The sequence below is a fragment of the Sipha flava genome, unplaced genomic scaffold, assembly GCF_003268045.1.
Source record: "Sipha flava isolate LNK unplaced genomic scaffold, YSA_version1 0_pilon_pilon, whole genome shotgun sequence".
Taxonomy (NCBI): domain Eukaryota; kingdom Metazoa; phylum Arthropoda; class Insecta; order Hemiptera; family Aphididae; genus Sipha; species Sipha flava.
Genome location: NW_020271713.1, coordinates 209,804 through 223,571, shown reverse-complemented (window position 1 = coordinate 223,571; position 13,768 = coordinate 209,804). Strand labels below are relative to the sequence as shown.

Here is a 13,768-nt window from a genome sequence, read left to right as displayed (position 1 = left end):
TGTGTGTGTGTGTGTGTGTGTGTGTGTGTGTGTTTTACGTACCTAGATCATATCGACATTAATTGCGCGCGCTCGTGTTCTGATAAATCGAAATCATAATCGTAGTTATTCTTTCGTGTATGCTAAATACCTACTAAAGTATACGCACCACGAGGCGTTATGTGTGGTATTAGGTGGGTGTATACAGGGCTTGAATTAGCCAAAAAACGTAGTGGTACTATGATGCCTATACCGTTTAAACTATTTCCAGTAATTTTCCAAAATACTAATAATTAAATATATATATCTAATAATAATATTTATATATCTATAGAAAATTAGAGTATATACTTAAGATAATATAATATAAAATGAGTTTGTAATATTTGCAACCTTTTGATAAGCTAAAATTTGTGATAGAGGGTTTTGGATGAATTCACACAAACACTAAGTATACAAATAATTATAATTAATAGTCATCAAGTTCGTACAATTTTCAATTTCATTTAGATTAACAAGTTTTAAGTATAGCTTACAATGTCTTAAACTATGGAAATAAAATATATTAATTTTAAGAATAAATGTATAATAAATAATTATAATTGATATGTGTAGGTTTTACAACCTTTTTTTCGGAACCATTATTTATAATGCGTGACCGCCGACGAAAAAAACAGATTTTTTTTATAATTTATTATACATTTATAACAAATTATTAATTTTTAATGCAGATCCAATATAGCTGTGCAGACCAGTGAAAAATTTGGAAAAGCTTAGGTAAAAGGGTCATTTCTTGAGCGCTGCGAACGAATAGGGTTCTCTTGCATCCCCTTCACACACACTTTAATCCCTGGGTTAGGTACTCCACTAGTTTAAGGTACCAGTTTTGGTTGATCATTTCGTCGTACTCCCGTGTCCGTTCTAAATTATCACATTTGTTATCATGCATTCCATCTGCGCGCATCGATAACCTATTCTGCAATACGGATCGTAAACGTATTGTGAAAAAACAATAATTATTACAGTTACACACTAATATTGGGTTATCGCTATCGCTGCCATACAAGTATCCATATTATAATATATTGTGTGTATCTATTCGACGTGTTGTACGTGAATGTAGAATGACGTACGACGAGATCTCGTATCCGAGGCATGTGTGGCGGCTACCAACGATTTAAACACCGAGGATGAAAAAAAAGTCGAACGGGGGGGGGGGGGGGGGGGGGGGGGGGGGGGGAAAGAGAGAACGAGAAAAAAATAACGCATAACGCGAGTACACGAATACGAGTATTTATATACTGTATACGTACGAACCCGCGTGCGTTGCTTCAAAATAAACCCCCGGAGGAGAACTAGTTTTCCTTAACTTGTTAATCTATTAAATTTTATTGTGCCCACACTTATGACAGACACGACGGTATTTTATTACATTTAAATAATGTGATAAAACGTTGTACAGGCGTATAATTATAATAGTGATCATTGTTGATTTATTTTAATGACTGGGTTCGTTTTGGCCGCGGGTTGTCTCTGCGTGTATTTCGGCTCCGCTGTGCGCGCGCGCGCCGCGCTCTTGTGTATATTATTTTCTGTTCTATTCTCCAAAGTGTTTGTGTGTATAATGTAACATGTACATACATGTATATTTATGTTATATTTGATAATCACGTTCCACGGTTTCTCATAAAGGTTAATAATAAGTATCGAAGCGTATTAAAAACGTTGAAGATATAATATAACAGCGCCTCACTGCCACGCGTGTACACACTAACCGAGTACACGTGTTTATTGTGTTTTACAAACAAGCACACATTACGTTTTGAATTTTTTTTCCCGTCTAATAATTAGTAAATATTTTTGTATTCGAATGGAAATATTATGTACCCGATGATAAACAAATGCCGTATTGACTTTCTATAATCGACCCTAATGAAATGATGATCATGTTTTACCAAAGACGCGACGGTTCCATTGATTTTCGTCGTTTATCAAAATAAACTTGCCACAATCAATTATTATATTGTCAGTTTAAATGTATAAATTACTATCGGGCACGTAAAATTGAAATATTACCATATGGGTATGATTATATGATAGACGCGAACGTAAAGAATACTAAGAGCAGTGATTATCATTGAGAGTATGTGTGTTTTTCTGTGTACATAAAAAATGTTTATACGCTGTTTTTTTTTTTATTTAATTAAATTTTCCACATGAACAACAGTCAAAATCACTTGAGTAAAGAATCTATAGATTGTAGAACGATAAATATGTAATAAGCTCAAAGATCTTTTAAAACATATTAGTATATATTATTTTATTTATCGTTTCGTGCTTTTTTTTTCGGCATGAATATTTTTTTATTAGTGTGATATTGTTACAATTTTGACTATGAATTAAAATTGACATAAAATAAAATTTATTGCTAGTTATCATTTGTATAACTACGATTAAAGCTATTTAACTAAATATATTTATTAAAAAGAAATCGGAACGGTGCCACTCCTGAGTAATGTACGTGGACTGGGCTTTTTACCTTAAGGTCCTCCTCACACGGGGATACTCAAAAGAAACTGCAATCGCCTAAGTACTAGGAGACTAAGCGACTAGGCAACTGCTCATGTGTGTTTGAATGGCGTCATTCAGACGGCGCTACTAAAGTCGCCGCGACTGATAAACTGACGAGTCAGTTTTCTAGTCAACTGGCGACTAGACATGCCGGTCTCCTCGCTATTTTGGTTGATCGTGTTGTTTGGTAATTTTTTATTTGTTTTTGGTATTTTTTTTATTTCGTACATAATAAAATAATATAACATGGATCAAAATTTTAATATAAAATTTGTGCAACAAATAGAAAACTATCCCGAGCTATATAATTATACCTTAAAAGAAATATAACATTTATAATATAAATAAAGAAATATTTCCAAAAGAAATATAACGGAAAAAGCTTGGATTGAAGTAGCCTCAGAAGTTAAGCTCATAGATAAGGTCGAGAATATTTGAGTATTATCACAATAATAATAATAATAATATGTATAATAAAATAATATTATAATAATTGGTTCTGAGCACATGGCTATAAAGAATATATTATTTATAATTATTAATTAATTATAAATTTAATATATATTTTAATGTATATTTTAATATATTATTATGATTAGGGCCCGGATTTATATACAAATGCATATTCTTCTTCAATTCACCTAGAATAATAATTTTAATTATAAATGTTGACGTTTAATAATGTATAGATTATTTGGTTAATTTTTTTTTTGCGTATTTTTGCATATTTCAATGAAAATGCATATTAATTGTATATTTCTTTATAGTTGCATAAATATTGCATATTCTACAATAATAATAATAATCAATATAATTCTATATTTATAGTAATGATAAAGAATAATTTCTTCATCGCTACTCGAATCACTACTAGACATTATAAAAAATGTATTTATTTTAATTTATTTACTGTATAAATATCAATGTACACATATAATACGAAAAACTGAACTGTACTGTCGAAATAGTAGGGCGACACTAGTTTAAAAAACTAGAAACAAAAATTTAGTATACTGCGTGTGAAGATAACCGGCGACTGTAGTTGCCTAGTCACCCAGTCTCCTAGTACATATACGATTGCAGTTTATTTTGAGTATCCCCGTGTGAGGAGGGCCTAAATCCGCCAATGCTGAAGGCGTCGAATTGTATTCCAAAATCTCGATTGAAAAGTGATACCGTAAACCGATACTGTACACGTTTACTGCGCAGCGATTCGAAGATGTCAAAGTTAAATTTTAATCAGGTGTTTCCGGATTTTTATTTGAAATAGTTTTCTTCTCTGAAATAATGTTCATAAGGAAGTTTATACATGGGTGTTGTCGAAAAAAAAAAAAAATCGAAAATGTTACCGAAACCGTGTACTCCTCCGTCGAATACGTCAACGTATAACGATATAATACACGTCATACATGTGCGCCCAACCTGATCGCGGACCGTTTGCGATTGCGCGCGCGTGCTAGGGCGTTATGTAATAATAATAACAATAATGCGTTTTGACGAAAATGTTCTGGTAAGAGCGGTGCGAACGAGGAAGGCGGCGACGCGCAACGGTATTATAAGGAGATGACGGTCGCTGCGGTGGGCGACAGCTTTTAATAACAGCAACGGTTTTTCTCTCTTTCCCACTTGCTCCCTCTATGCCCCGCGAGAACCTTAAAAGTAAAGAGTCAACGCGTTTTTCCTGCACACACACACATATATACATATTTATACATATAAGTCGTGTTTGCGTTACCGCACAGTTTCGAATTACACAAACGTCCCTTGGGCCATATAATGATGATAAGACCCGGGCGCGCGTACGGTCGCGTGCAAGAGTAACAAAATCAATTACCGTTCCCGCGACGCCGCAACGCAACCGCACCGTACCCGGACGAACGCGCGCGCGGATCTTTTCGACGTTTTTCGCCACCGCAGTTTTTCATCCGCCCGCGTCCCGTCCACCCGGTATGCGTACGTACAGTCGACACAGATCTATGCACGAAATGTACGCACATCGACATACCGTTTTCCATCGTTTTCCACGCTTGCCGGTTTTACAGGGTTTCTTTTTTCTTTTTTTTTTTTTTTTTTAAGTATTGCAAATACCATGTTTGTACACCGCATTCGTCCGATTAGCGAGATCTCAAGATTACTGGACTTATCGACTGTTATTATTTTATCTCATACTAAGTACAAGCAAAGTGTGTGGTGTACCGCACAATAAACCCTATTCAGATTAACGTAAAAATAGATAGCGTTTATGTAGAACAAGGGTACGATACTTTAATAACCATTAAGGATTCTTATCTCGAGATAACACGATAGAAAATGGCTAAAGTAAAGCAGGACTACTAATTTTAAAAACAAAACGGGCTTTTCAGGATAAAAATTATTTATTCATCACAAACGGTGTGATATTATAAGTTAAGAACAAGGTTCCTGAAAGTATATGTATGGAGCGACGTCTCATATGGCTGCGAAAATCAGACCAATAGAAGAGAAAATAAATATATAAAGGCCTTTAAAGTGCGGTCTTATTGAAAAATGGTTAAGATTCAATAGATTTAAATAATGATATATGAACAAGTATTATAGAGAATAGAAGAAAAACGAAATCTCTGAGAGCATAAAAGTTAGAAGTTTACTGCGTCACGATTGCAACAAAAAGCATCACAGAAGAAGACATAGAACACCATATTGGAAGAGGAAGATCAAGATGGAGTACATGTTATAAATCGGATAGACGTGGTAAATGAGAGTTACTAAGAGCTAGAGAAACTAAGTTACCGAAGAAGTGCCGTACCAACTAAATATTGCACTTGGAGCGAAACTTCAAAATGCACCCTTTTGTATTTTTAATTTAATAATATTATTATTATTAGATGTTATTTTCAAGAATTATTTCAATTTATGCAAAGGACGTTGAAGTTTTTTAAATAAAATATACAACATTGTCAGTTTTAATTTTTAACATAAAATGCAAATTTTTCATTTTTGCGCCCTCCCAGGAAGGTTAAGAGGCTTAGGCATCTCTCCCTTGCTACGGCCCTGTACAAAAGTAAGACGTGGAAAACTGTAGCAAACTTATCAAACTACCAAAGACGCGAACTTATATTCTAAAACACAAATGGTTTATTTCTTTTTACCGATTAAATAGGTTAGGTTATATAATAATATAATATAATAATTAAACTCGCCATTTTAATCATAGTAATAATTCGTTATTTGTAATACAATTTGTTAGTAATACGATTTAAGGCGTTTCAGTAGTTCAAAATATTTGTATATCCCCAACACACTTCGTTGTCATTTTCGTTTTACGCCAATACAATTAAAAAATCAATTTTGTTATTGTATTGTTTTATTGTATTATTATTTTGTGATTAGCGATCACTAATTAGATGTGTTGGTTTTATTTTTGTAGCAGCGCTGAAGTATAATTAAAGGCACGAAATAATTATTTTTTAATAATAAGAAGTCTTATAGATTCCAAACACATGCAATATAAACATAAATCACATAATTTTTTAACAGTCCAACCTAATGATTGTAGTTTGAAAGTACAAAATCTACACTACCATCCGTTTTCCCTGCGAAAAATGCTAAATGTTCGAAAAACGTTATGCGCGTCGAAAATTTATGAAACAACAACTATTGTATTATATTTTCTCGGCCTTTTTCTGTCCACTCGTACGCGACGCGTGCTGTCCGATGTTCCGCTGCACAAAATCTCTACCGACTTTCAGTGACCTCATCGGAAGTTTATTGTCGAACACGCGTGAGTGTGTGTGTGTACGTAAAATATATATATATATATATTGCTGTTCAAAATAACGTATGTGTATCATCCGATACAGACGCGATACAGTTGTACAGATGTGTGTATCAATAACGCGTACCTTCGTCCTACACGTCATATCATACGTGTATAAACGCACACGTACGGAATCTTCGACGTTCATATTCGTACACATATAAAGTACATATTATGTTCCCTACACACACACACACACACACACACACACACATAGTGTTCACATGTGACTACTACTTAGATTATTTAGGTTATTGCGCTGTAACAGCACTGCGCACAGAGGTGAATGTATTATTATTTTATACATAAGTGCACTGGCATTGTCATCGGTGTGCACGCGCGCGCGCGCGGCCGCGTCCCGATTCCATTACCGAATCGTATTATTACACCTGAGATGGTCCATTCGAGAGAGATCGCCCGTCCGCCGACCGCGACACGTGCGCCGGGGTGACCTGTGCCTCTCTTTTATAACATTACGCTTCCCGCGCGTAATCCGTGCGGACGCATCGCAAGGGCCACGTGCTGCAGCGTATCGCAGTACGACAACGGGTTCCCCTCGCCCACGTCGTCACGGGTTGTTATTATTATTATTATTATTATTATTATTACTACACATAATAGGTACTACGTTTTTCCGAGAGACGACCGTTCGCACGCGCCGTGATCCGATATTTTATAATAAAATATACCGTGTGCTCGTGAAATAATTGCTACGACCAAGTCCGCGTTCAGCTGGTTCAGCTGCAAACCGTGCTGCCGTGTAAGATAATTGTCTCCGTCCGCGGTTGGGGTGGTTACATTTATTAGGGTTACACACAATTCGTCATATATGTATACGTACGTATTCGTGTATGGAGTTCATTACACGTTACCGAAGCCACCGTAATAGTGTGGTACAGAGTGATATGTAAAATTAAGACTTGATCGTAATTCGAGCAATTTAAAATTCCAAAAGAATGGGGGGCGATCGCCGCGTCGCTCCCGTGAATCTGCCCCTACGTAATGTGGAGATATAATACGTAATCAAGGTTTGATATTTGTGGTGAATAAAGAATTCGTGGTAGGTATTTGGACCGGTGCAGTGCGGACCCGGTTTAGGCCATTTACACGTCAGCTTACATACATGAAATCGCTGTGTTAATATAATACGCATCGCGTGTACATCGGATTCCGGGAATCTCACATTTACTTCTCCCGTCCTTTTGGTAAAACGCACATCCGAGAGAATTACGTGCATAATTTGCACTGCGGTCGGGTTGTAAGTAATCGTCAATACACGTCGTACGATCGAATAACAAATTTGGTCGAGTGGACTATAACTATAACCGGATGTACTTGACTGCGAAATGTTACAAAGTTTCCTCAAATACACAACGGGTTAAAAAGGTTTAAACTAAAACCATAATATCATAATCGCATATCATTTCCGGTTAAACGCGATCGAAGAAATGTGTTTCTACTGAAAAACCGTGAGAGTTGTATAATAATATATTCCTGTGGTTAAAGCCCGTCAACATTAAATACAAAGTATTACTTGTATGTTGCTCGTGTGACAGTGTATCGGAATGTCACGAATCAATACAATTCGAAACTGTCGAACAATAAGCAAATATTACTACAAAAGATTTCATACAAAAGCACCGTAATCCTCTTATTTCCCATTTATCATCAATATCCAAAAACCTTTCATATTAATGTCTAGATCTTTTGACATTACATTTTGACCAAACAAAAATTTACTTGACATGATTAATACATGACTATATTATCATTTTTGGTTAATATATGAGCTTCAACTATTTTCATCCAAATAGGCATTATATTAATTACGTATTATTATCACACACGGGGAAAGTATACGACATGCGCTGAGAATTTACTAAGTCGAAAAAAGATCAGTCTACATTGAAATCGATTTCATCTTGAAAACGGCAGGAAATCGTGAAAAGTTAAAAATTAATAGAATATAATCGAAATTAAACTATAAGCATTATTATTACTAGACTTGTTCATTTGATAACTTGCGTTTAACAGCCTCTAAAATGTTGTTGGAACGTCAAACCTTAAAAATTCATTAAATTGTCATGAATAAAACAATACCAATATTTGTAGTGTTTGAACATTTAATAAAAAATATAGTTATCTGAAAAAACTCGTGTTACAACTCGTATATATGTAGATAAATAAATAAGTTTAAAAAACATAATATGTTATACTATATATATTGCTACGGATTGCAATAAAAAAAAAAAAATTAGTAAAAAGCTTTTACACTTGACGGATTGCTTAGTGACAGACAACTATTGTTGTGAACTTAGCACCGGAGAAATAAGGGTTTTGATTTAAAAACATTTTTTTGTTTTTCGTTTATATTTTATATCACATTTTATACATATTGCAATCGGCCATTATCTAACCATAGACTACGTTGTACCAAAAAATAGTATTCAGTGCACGCATCGTTATTCATTTATACGTATTATAAACAATAGGTGTGTTTTCAATATAGTATACTATAACGTTTGACAAGACCGACATTAAAAATTGTTATTAATACGTTTTTATCACGCCGCGTGTTTGTTTCGATTGCGATTATCGTTATTATAATTATACGTTTTTTTTCGTATTATTCTTTTAACTGAAGAGTTCGGCGTGAATCGGCGTTAAAAGCGATTATTAAGCACACCCCGGAAAAACTATAAACGGACAATTATCGCATAAATCAACACCGTAATGGCCGGTCGTGCTGTTAAGTTTGACAATGGAACAAGTCGAGAATTGAAAATTATATTGCCACGGCCCGTCTTTCGGGCGTAGACCTCCCAATGGTAGTCGCGAGCGCGCGTATACATGTAACTAAACGTAGGTACATTATATATTATTACGTATAAAACGCCGGTCCACACAAATAAATCACAACGAACCCGCGCACCGGTCAACAAATCAAAACGCTGGTAATTGTATTTTTAAGTTGCGTGCGTTATTCATACATTATTACCCATTTTATTATTATTATTTTAACTGTTTGTTCAGTAGTTTATCGGTTTTTTTTTTTTTATTTTGTTTATGTCTGCGTGCATCGGAGGCATCTTTAGTTACTCACGATTTTTATTTTCCCGATATTTTTACTTTATTACAACAACAAAATAGTTTATTCAATATTAATTTTAATTAATTCAATGCGTATAAAACATATATAACGCGTTGAGGAATTCTGAATCGCTTTGATATACACACGCCATAGTTGTGACACCCACAAGTACCGCGGCACGTATAACAGGTTCACGTTTTTCTATAAATGATCATTGTTATTGGTATATTTGCCTATTAAACACACGATTATCCAATTGTTCGTATTTATTGATTTTAATAGATTATCTCTGGATGCGGTAAAATTATCAAGCAGAATAGAACAATAACTTATGTCGTTCGAAAAAAAAAATACTGAGAATCATTTGCGGTCCAGTATATGACAATGAACTGGGATGCTGGTACAGAAAACGGAACAAAGAGATTCAAGAATTGGTAGAAGTTCCAAGGATAATCAACTTCGCGATAGCAGAAAGAATCAAATGGTTTGGGAACGTGGTGAGGAGGTCAGACTCGGAGTACAACAAAAAAAAAGTATTTCTTTACCATTAGAGTGTAACCAATTAGAGGTACCCACTTATGTATAAGAATATTTTACTTCAAATTGTATAAATTTCAATGTCATTAAAAAAAAAAAATTGACCATTTATATTTTAGATCTATTATTTTTTAATTTAAATAAAATATGATAACAAACAAATAAAATATTAAAAATTAAATTTGAAATTGTTATTATTTTTAAATTAATATAAGAATTAAAAAATAATTAATTTCAATTAATATTTCCATTGAAATCAATCAAATTAATTTGCCGTAACAGACCAATGGGACTTTTAAGTCCAACGCTTAGAAGACCAATGGGACTTATTTGTCCCAGTACTTAAAAACTATAAATAAAATAAAAAAATTAAAATTTTTTGAGTTTTAAAATTCATTAAAAAAATAAATAATCAGTATAGTGCAAAAAAAAAATTACATTTTTATCATCATTAGTACTTAGTCTGGAAAGGGTTAAACCTAGTGTCATAACTAAGATTTTGAGGCCCAGGTGCAAACTAATTTTGAATTTGCCCCTATTCATCAGTAGTGTTAAAATGTTGTCATCGAGGAGCTTAGATAAATGCCCCCTCCCATTTATCTAAGCTCATAAATCCCTCTCAGCCCCTGTTAAAGAAGGTATTTCAATTTTAGGTATCCGCTAAAAGTCTGTTTCTTTTAAAAAATATGTTTACAATACTTAAATTTTAAAATGTTTGTACTCCCCCACTCCTCTTTATCAAAAACTTTTGAAATCAATCGAATAACTTAATTTGAAGCGATGATAGGTCGTATTTTTTTACGCACTAACTATTGGTTATAAATGTATGATTTATAATGCATTATTAATCACCATAAAATATTATTGAACAATAACTCGACGTTTCGTTGAACAATATTTGCTAATCGAATGATGGTAATAAAAATTGACAAAATTTTATATTAAAATCAACAGTATGGTTAGCCAAACGCAATATGCAAAAAACAAATAATAATGTTAATAATAATAATATATATTGTTTAAATATTTTTTTTCACATAAAAACCAATTTGAAATTCACAAATTCGTATATTATTTCAGCATTTGAAGTTTTTAAAAAGTTTTTATTTTTTTACCAACAATGTCATTCAAACGGTATTGAAGATTGTGACTTTAACTTCCGCTGCTACAGGAATAGCTAATACAATATCAAGCTATATGGAAAGTTCAAAGAAAATTAAACTTGAAACGAAGAAAGTCGAGTTTGAAAAGGAAAAGTTGAAAGGAAACATAAAAATTATAGAAATACTGGCGCGCGGGTGCTTCCGACGACCACCGGATGCCGACAGGAGCGCGACCGCTCCCGGTGAGATCGGCGCGCCGTACTCGGGCCGGTCGATTCGATCCTAGGTACGGCCATGTGCCTCATCTCTACCGTGCGGTTGATCCCCGGGCCCGCGTGACCGTTCAACGCCCAACGGGTTGTTCCCGCGAGCGCATTCGGAATGATTGTGGAACCGATACGGAGCCTAACGCACGTCACGTCCATTGAACTGAATGATAACTAGAACGCTTACTGCCAATAAGATCAATGTAAATAAAACAGAGCGACCGTGTTAGGCTGAGACAACGAACAGATTAAGGTGTTGTTTTTTCTGTTTTTAACGATATTATATTTGGTTTCTTATTAAATCATTTATTCTATCTATTCTTATTTATTATGTTCAGCAGTCTTATATTTTTTTAAAAGTTTTTGTTTTAAATTTATTACTTATATATTATTATTATTAATTTATTTTATTTTCTTTTAATAGTATTTACTCTAGGTTTAAGGAGTTAATCTGTTATTATGGTTAACTACTGTAGCGGATTTATTTGTACAAATTCAAGTGACACTCGTAAAGATTTAATATTTCACAAGTTAGTATTTAAATTATTTGAGAATATTATACTTACTAATGTGATTTTTCATTGATTTTAATTAAAACTTGGATTCATAGTATGTGTAACTTAACTACCTATATTTTTAATGTCTAAAGTTTCCTCTTAATGACAAAAAAAACGCTTAAAAAATGAGTTCATGCGGTGAGGCGTAAAGATTTCAAACTGTCTTCAAATTCATATTTATGTAGCTCACATTTTATTGAAAGTGACTATAATAAAGCAATTGTTAGTGGAAAATTGGTTTTAAAAAAAAATGTGCTGTACCAACTATATTTCATTTTCCAGATCACTTGATACTAAAAGTAAAAGAGAAGAATTCTTCTAAGATCTGTTAAAATTCAAGTAAGATTATTTTTGATTTTCTCATACACCTTGAATTTTGTATTTACAACAATTTAATATCACTTTGCAGTTTAAACTGAAACTTCTACTATTTTTATTTCCATTTATTATTTTTTTATGAAACCTGGTAGGGTTGTTGGTTTGATACTCATTGAACTATAAACTAAATTGAAATGGTGTTTTAGAATTTGAAACAAATAAATGTTTTTCATTATAATTTACAATTAATACTTTAAATTACAATACTTTTAATTAACAATTTAATATATTCATTTTAATTAAAATAATTTAAATATAATATGGTATGTAGTAGTTTAATTATTATATTTTAGATTCAATAGTGATATTTTAGTATGTTTTTTTTTTCTATTCAGGATACATCTGAGAATTTAATGACACCTAGCACTAGTGATGGATCTCATTCCTTACATAAAACATTTTTTTGATTTCAGTGTGCAAACCAAATTAAGTAGCAATGATAGCAATAACGCTTTAAATAATTTACGTCGGGATAAAAAAATTCTCCAACAAAAAACTCAACAGAAGAGATAAAAGAGTAAGTAATAAACAGTATATATTACGCTTATTAAAAGACAACAATTTAATTGAAGAGGCAGTAGAGAGTATTTTAAAAAACCAATTTCAGTCTTCACTCCCCTTCACTTTGTTCTCAAATGAAATTTCTAATTCTCAAAATCTAAGAACTTATATAGATCATACTCTGAAGAAATTCGTGAATTTTGATTAACTTTACATTTTTATTCCCCTGGTGCCTATGACTTCATAAGACAATGAAGTACACTTCTTGATCCATCAAGAATTCGCAGATGGTTGGCAAGTAGAAACTGTAATTCTGGTATTTTATATGAAGTCATAGAATATTTAAAACTAAAACTGAAAATTTTAAATTTTAAATTTTCACATGTAAAAGATGTTGCTTTAATAATGATGCTTTGTCAATTAGAGATAGTTTTTGGCCCGATAAGAGTGGCAAAGTTTATGGGTATTGTGAAATTGGTGGTATAGCACATGTTAATAATGAAGAATTGGCTACTGAATCATTAGTATTCATAATAATTATTACTTTTCTGGTATTTAATAATAATTTTGTGGCTCAGAAAATTATTTATTCCGATTACTGAAACTACATTCATTAGTATTTTTTAGACTTGTTCAAGCCTTAAATCTCAAAAAAAAAAAATGAATTTATAACCAGTTTCGTTTACAGAGATATTTAACAGCTTATCTATGGATTCAAATGTCCGTTTCTGGTGGGTTTGCGCTGGCCACCGGTTCCTGTAGTGCGCGTGACCGCTCCAGGATGAGTACGCGCCGGACCATTACGTGGCTTGCGGAAGGAGAAGTTTAAACCGAAAAAGTCATCTTGCGAACAACAACACTATTAGCGTATAGCGTTCGCCTCATGGCGCAGGCGCGTCTGTAAACCATAATAGAGTAATGTTATTAGTAGAATTATTAATCTATGCTATGATCACGATTTAAAATATCTTAGATCAAGACTATAACTT

The 13,768-nt window shown here is 33.2% G+C and overlaps 1 pseudogene; it reads left to right on the top strand.

Moving 5' to 3' along the window:
- Positions 1 to 11,802: 11,802 nt before the first annotated feature.
- Positions 11,803 to 13,265, top strand: LOC112692817 (annotated as a pseudogene).
- Positions 13,266 to 13,768: the final 503 nt, after the last annotated feature.